Source organism: Oncorhynchus gorbuscha, linkage group LG18, assembly GCF_021184085.1.
Source record: "Oncorhynchus gorbuscha isolate QuinsamMale2020 ecotype Even-year linkage group LG18, OgorEven_v1.0, whole genome shotgun sequence".
Classification (NCBI taxonomy): Eukaryota; Metazoa; Chordata; class Actinopteri; order Salmoniformes; family Salmonidae; genus Oncorhynchus; species Oncorhynchus gorbuscha.
Genome location: NC_060190.1, coordinates 56,895,736 through 56,902,908, shown reverse-complemented (window position 1 = coordinate 56,902,908; position 7,173 = coordinate 56,895,736). Strand labels below are relative to the sequence as shown.

The following is a 7,173-nucleotide window of genomic DNA, read 5'->3' as shown; positions in this document are numbered from 1 at the left end:
CAAGACAAAGCAGGAGTGGCTAAATGAGAAGTCTCTGAATATCCTTGAGTGGCCCATTCAGAGCCTGGGCTTGAACCCTAACAAGCTTCTCTGGTTAGACCTGAAAATAGCTGTGCAGCAACACTCCCCATTCAACCTGACAGAGCTTAAGAGGATCTGCAGAGAAGAATGGGAGAATCTCCCCAAATACTGGTGTGCCAAGCTTGTAGCGTCATACCCAAGAAGACTCGAGGCTGTAATCGATGCCAAAGATGCTTCAACAAAGTACTGAGTAAAGGGTCTGAATACTAACGTATGTAAATTTGATATTTCCGTTTTTTTATTTTTAATATATTAGCAAAAAAATTCAAAACCTGGAATAGTCAAGGGGTCTGTATACTTTCCGAAGGCACTGTACATACTTCCACCAAAAACAGGTAGAAACAATGTAGATGTTAACATGTTCTCTGAAAGCAAATTATCATTTTTCTGTTATTTCAGTAGGTGCGTGTTTCAGTAAAATATAGGCCATTTTTACAAATGTTTTAATTAACAGTTCTACTCTTTCAACTTGTAAGATCACTTAAGTACACTGCAAATTGTTGTTGTTTCAACTTGAAAAGATAACTTACACCACTGACTTGCAATTGTTAGCTACATCAACTCTTACATTATAAGATACAAGTGATTGGGGTCACCATTCTTTTTAAATTGAAGCACTGATGATTTCTTATAGTGTAAAGACTTTATAAAAAATCCTAAGTATTTTAACGTTAAAAAATGAGTTACTCCTCTGACTTAAAAGTTAAGCTGTATCAACTGGCTTCTTGTACTGTAACTAATATCTGTTTTTCTAAGATAAAACAAATGTTTACGGCAGTGAAGTAAACACAGAAATGACAGTATACTGAGACGTGCATCTACAGACATACGTTGAAACTAACTAGAATGTATAAAGTGTCTTATGCAGGTCAAACTTTTCCATAACCTGAGGAGACGGAAGTAGCCATCTTATGCAGAAAACACTGAGCTGGAGGACACAGAGGAGGCTTCTGTCTCGGAGGTGGCGATGGAGGCTCCCTCCTCCTCATCCAAGAGGTTTCTGCAGGACAGGGTAGTGATCGTGCAGCGGCAGAACTGCTTGTTCATCAAAATATAGATATGGGAGTTGGACAGGGCTGAGTTTTTGACAAAAAAGCCGGAACTGTCATGAACAAGAGTCCGAAGGTGAGTCCCTGATGGTTGAAGGCGTACACGGCAATACTGGAGTAGGGCACCCAGCACAACAGGAAGGAGTTGACCATCATGATGACCATGTTGGTGACCTCCCTCTCAGCCCTCTGGGTGGTTTCAGCAGCATCTTGGATGGAGCAGAACAGGTTGCCATTGCAGAAGGAGATGACCAGGGGAATGGTGAAGTGGCAGAAGAACATGTTGATGACATAGGAATCTTTATTGATCCCTGAGGTCTGAGTGTAATAGTCAAAACTGCACGAGCATTGCATGCCCTTTGGAATGTAACGTGACCAGCCGAACAGAGGGGGCACGGAACAAGCGGCAGCGATCACCCAGGTGAATGCCACCATCAATATGACATGGCTCTCCCTGAAGCGCAACTTTACAATAGGCTTTGCAGACAACCAACCTCCTTTCGCTACACAGCACCACCAGGGCCCAGAGGGCGATCCGACCGTCGTGGGTAGCGCAGAAGCCCTCAATGATGTAGCTGGTGAGGCCGAAGACAAAGTAGCCATTCATGGAGGTGTAGAGTGTGGTGGTGAAGCCGCCGAACACCGCGACGAGATCAGCCACATTCAGGTTGAGCAGGATTTAGTTGAGGGCCGTCCACTGCTTCTTGTGCTCGATGGTGACTTAGAATATAAGGAAGTTGATGGTGAGGCAGGTGATGATGAGGAAGACCATGTATGCGGGCATACATGCATAGGCTCAGAGATCAGCCAGCTAGTACTGAGGGTACTCCGAACCATATATTGAGAGTTTGGCCAGGTTTTAGAATGGACGCCATGTTAGTGCCTTTTTACATTTACATTTACATTTACATTTAAGTCATTTAGCAGACGCTCTTATCCAGAGCGACTTACAAATAACAGTCACTTTACAATAGTGCATCTAAATCTTAAAGGGGGGTGGGGGGTGAGAAGGATTACTTTATCCTATCCTAGGTATTCCTTAAAGAGGTGGGGTTTCAGGTGTCTCCGGAAGGTGGTGATTGACTCCGCTGTCCTGGCGTCGTGAGGGAGTTTGTTCCACCATTGGGGGGCCAGAGCAGCGAACAGTTTTGACTGGGCTGAGCGGGAACTGTACTTCCTCAGTGGTAGGGAGGCGAGCAGGCCAGAGGTGGATGAACGCAGTGCCCTTGTTTGGGTGTAGGGCCTGATCAGAGCCTGGAGGTACTGAGGTGCCGTTCCCCTCACAGCTCAGTAGGCAAGCACCATGGTCTTGTAGCGGATGCGAGCTTCAACTGGAAGCCAGTGGAGAGAGCGGAGGAGCGGGTGACCTGAGAGAACTTGGGAAGGTTGAACACCAGACGGGCTGCGGCATTCTGGATGAGTTGTAGGGGTTTAATGGCACAGGCAGGGAGCCCAGCCAACAGCGAGTTGCAGTAATCCAGACGGGAGATGACAAGTGCCTGGATTAGGACCTGCGCCGCTTCCTGTGTGAGGCAGGGTCGTACTCTGCGGATGTTGTAGAGCATGAACCTACAGGAAAGGCCACCGCCTTGATGTTAGTTGAGAACGACAGGGTGTTGTCCAGGATCACGCCAAGGTTCTTAGCGCTCTGGGAGGAGGACACAATGGAGTTACTCAAAATGTAAGTGATGTAACAATGCAATTCCATATGAAATGATGCACTCTAAATAAGCAAAACAGAGCTGCAAATTTAAGACAATTTTATTGATTAGAACTGGGATCATTTGTATCCAAGTCAGTACTGTGTTGTGATCATAGATATCCTATTAAGTTAAATTAGTGTTCTAATTCCTAATTCTATGGTTGTGTTCTGAAAACTGTCAAAAAATAAACAGCACAAAGCAGAAGCGTCAATTATCACTTAGCAATGGCTATGGAGGAGAAAGTGGTGCTCTCGGAATGTTCAGAAAGAGAGCGCATTGACCCAGCTCTCCATATACAGGTATATGACTCTGAGGGTACTCAGAAGGCCTCCGCACCACTCCTGTAAGGGTTTGGGTCCTTCTGTGCCTTCCATGGCTACTGTGTGTGTACAGTCTGTGTATGTATGTGAGTAACCCTTATAAAGGAGCTCACCTGATTGCCAGGACTGATGTGACAGCAGAAATGTAAGCAACTCATCAGGATATTTGGGTAATAATGTCCATCATCATTAATCAAAATGTGCTCTGAACTAGCTACTCATCAGGTTATTCACATTATTATGGCCATTAGGGATATTGTTATGGCTATGAGTTGCTACCTATCAATCATCATTAGTATCATTAGCCCAAATTGACAAGTCGGAATCTGGAGCTGGGGGGTGGATCTTAATCTCTACTGTGTGGTTTGGAATATTTACTGAGAGTTAATCAAACAAATACACAGTAGAAGCCTGCATGTTGCTTTATCCCACTCACTTTTTTTCACAACTGTGCTTTTTTTTATTGTGAATGTTTATTGTCAACAGTTGTATAGCATTTGTTTGTAATAGAATAGGATGCTGGCTAAAATATTTATTTTGTGATGGTTTATTTTGAGAAATGAAATACTACCTGTTGTCCACACATTCTGGGTTAGCAACATCAATTAAGAATCCACATAGGGAGTTTGAATATTGTGTTTAATTACAGTACAATGCACCTAATTTCTCCTGGTAGGGAATAAAGCTCAGTCAGTCTTTGTAGCATGACAATTACAGGGCGGTCACCCGTGATACAAGTCAGGATTAGACGTCCATGTCTGAGGACGTCGGGAGATGAAGTGGAAAACGTGGGGCAACAGTGAACACTGTTACCTTCAAGAAGGTTTCGATTTTGCTAGGGTGTTGTGGACTAGGGTGTTGTGGACTAGGGTGTTGTGGACTGGGGTGTTGTGGACTAGGGTGATGTGGACTGGGGTGTTTTGGACTGGAGTGTTGTGGACTATGGTGTTGTGGACTAGGGTGTTGTGGACTAGGGTGTTGTGGACTAGGGTGTTGTGGACTAGGGTGTTGTGGACTAGGGGTTGTGGACTAGGGGTTGTGGACTGTGGTGTTGTGGACTAGGGTGTTGTGGACTAGGGGTGTTGTGGACTGGGGTGTTGTGGACTGGGGTGTTGTGGACTAGGGTGTTGTGGACTAGGGTGTTGTGGACTAAGGGATTGTGGACTAGGGGTTGTGGACTGGGGTGTTGTGGACTGGAGTGTTGTGGACTAGGGTGTTGTGGACTAGGGTGTTGTGGACTAAGGGATTGTGGACTAGGGGTTGTGGACTGGGGTGCTGTGGACTAGGGTGTTGTGGACTAGGTGTTGTGGACTAGGGTGTTGTGGACTGGGGTGTTGTGGACTAGGGTGTTGTGGACTGGGGTGTTGTGGACTAGGGTGTTGTGGACTAGGGGGTTGTGGACTAGGGGTTGTGGACTGGGGTGTTGTGGACTAGGGGTTGTGGACTGGGATGTTGTGGACTGGGATGTTGTGGACTAGGGGTTGTGGACTGGGGTTGTGGACTAGGGTGTTGTGGACTGGGGGTTGTGGACTGGAGTGTTGTGGACTAGGGTGTTGTGGTCTGGGGTGTTGTGGACTGGAGTGTTGTGGACTAGGGTGTTGTGGACTGGGGTGTTGTGGACTAGGGTGTTGTGGACTGGGGTGTTGTGGACTAGGGGTTTGGACTAGGGGTTTGTGGACTAGGGGGTTGTGGACTAGGGGGTTGTGGAATGGGGTGTTGTGGACTAGGGGGTTGCAGACTAGGGGGTTGCGGACTGGGATGTTGCGGACTGGGGTGTTGAGGACAGGGATGGTGGATGACTGTAAACATCTGTCTCTGGTGCAGAAGATTACATGTTTGAATCCAGTGGATGAAAGTTGTTTTTGAGATTTTGGTTTTAAGCCAATCCCAAACCTTAACCCTTACCTTAAGAATGAGAAACATGGATGAATGTCTAATTCTGACATGAGACTGTGTGAGATTGTTGGACAATTAACAGGAAATCAATTGACCTAATTGTGTCAATAAAAATACTATTCCTTTATATTCAAGATAATTAAGATTGAATTGGCATGCTTAAAAAGACTACATTTGGCATGGTCTTTTCCCACTCAGAATAAGCACACTTAATAACAATTAGATATTAAAGTGTTTCAATGGCAAGACAGAAATGTTCAGGTTGCATTGGTACCCCAAATGATACAGAATGAAAACCAAGAAACCTGTGTTTCTTGGTTTATGTTCAAGTGGGTGTTAGAGAGTGCCATCTTCTGGTCAACATGTGAAATCACATCCGCCCTGCACATGACGTCATCATTCCGGTATTTTGCCTGGACTTGCACTGTGCTGATGGAATTACTTTAATATGTCTCTCCACTGAACAATATGTCACATGAGATGAGGACACTAAATGATTTCCCTGTAGTTCCTTAGAATGTGGGAGAGTGTTTGGCTGAACTTTGGCCCTTCTCATTCAAGGCCATTGGTAGGGAATGACCCATCTGTCTCTGTCAGGAGGAGTGGCGTCCATAGATACACCGATAAATATAATCTGGAGTAGTTATTTTACTGCCTGGTAGGAGACAAGGCTGATGTTGTGGTCTGCAGAGCGACACAAGCCTTATTTATCCAGCATGATTTCACAGCCCTGGGACACGGCTCCGAGATGGAGATGATGCGCCCTCTGCTGTTGATAAAACTTCATGGGCAGACCTTTCGGTGAGCGATATGGTGTCACAGGTTTTCGGCCTTTAATATACATATCTTTAATATACATATCTTTAAACATGCATAATATACAACGTCTAACATTTCCAATGTTAAAAAAATGCCACTCCATGCTGAGGGCTTCCAAATGAAATGAGAGTTGTGAGTGTTCACTGAGGCTACACATTACTTCACTTGATAACTGTTTACACTCTACAGTCTAGATACACTCTGGGAAAACAGAAAAGCAAAGGCATAGTTCTCTCAATGTAACCCAGTGATTGTTATCAGAGAGAAGGTCTTACACTACACTCAACTTCCTCTTTAAAGTGAACCCCACACATTCTCTCACATGACAGACGATGTAAGTTGTTGGTGTTTGGGGAGGCCTGGGTGACTGATGAATGATTGGTGAACAATATCAAAGGAACAGTAAAACCACTTTTCCCGCTCGCTCTCTCTGTCTGTCTGTCTGTCTGTCTGTCTGTCTGTCTGTCTGTCTGTCTGTCTGTCTGTCTGTCTGTCTGTCTGTCTGTCTGTCTGTCTGTCTGTCTGTCTGTCTGTCTGTCTGTCTGTCTGTCTGTCTGTCTGTCTGTCTGTCTGTCTGTCTGTCTGTCTGTCTGTCTGTCTGTCTGTCTGTCTGTCTGTCTGTCTGTCTGTCTGTCTGTCTGTCTGTCTGTCTGTCTGTCTGTCTGTCTGTCTGTCTGTCTGTCTGTCTGTCTGTCTGTCTGTCTGTCTGTCTGTCTGTCTGTCTGAATGAACAAATCAAGGCTCTCTCACTCTAGCACTGTCTCCTGTGTCAGGGAGTTCCAGACCCTGAGCTGTACAGGACGTGTCTTGTGAATCTTGGGCTACCATTTGCAGAGACTTTCAGAGAAACTTAACTAATTCTGTCATTTTCTCATGGCAGTTTATCTTTGCTCTTTATCTAATGTCAGAATATTCTAGATATTACACAGGAGTCAGTAAAGTTAGCCACATAGAAATATGTGTAGTCTAATGATGATCTGTAGCCTCTCCCAATGAGAAGATAGCTTCATCGCCTCTGGACATTGTGTATGTACAGTACCTTCTTTTCCTGTTCTAAATTGTCCAGTTGAACCGAGGTCTTATCCAGGGAGGGGGTTTCGACCAAAAGAGGGGCTTACACAGGAGATACACTGTAAGTAAATGAACTTGCAGTTTGGAAAGAACAACACACAGATGATGGTTGACCTGACTGAGTAGACAAAATAGAAATTATAAATACTTTATTTGTAATAAACATTGACAATGGCTTTTTGTGCGACCTGATATTGTCAGCATACTGGCCATGCTGTAATGGATTCCAGGGCT

At 45.0% G+C, this 7,173-nt stretch overlaps 1 pseudogene; it reads right to left on the bottom strand.

Moving 5' to 3' along the window:
- Positions 1 to 990: 990 nt before the first annotated feature.
- On the bottom strand, positions 991 to 1,914 carry LOC124002877 (annotated as a pseudogene).
- Positions 1,915 to 7,173: the final 5,259 nt, after the last annotated feature.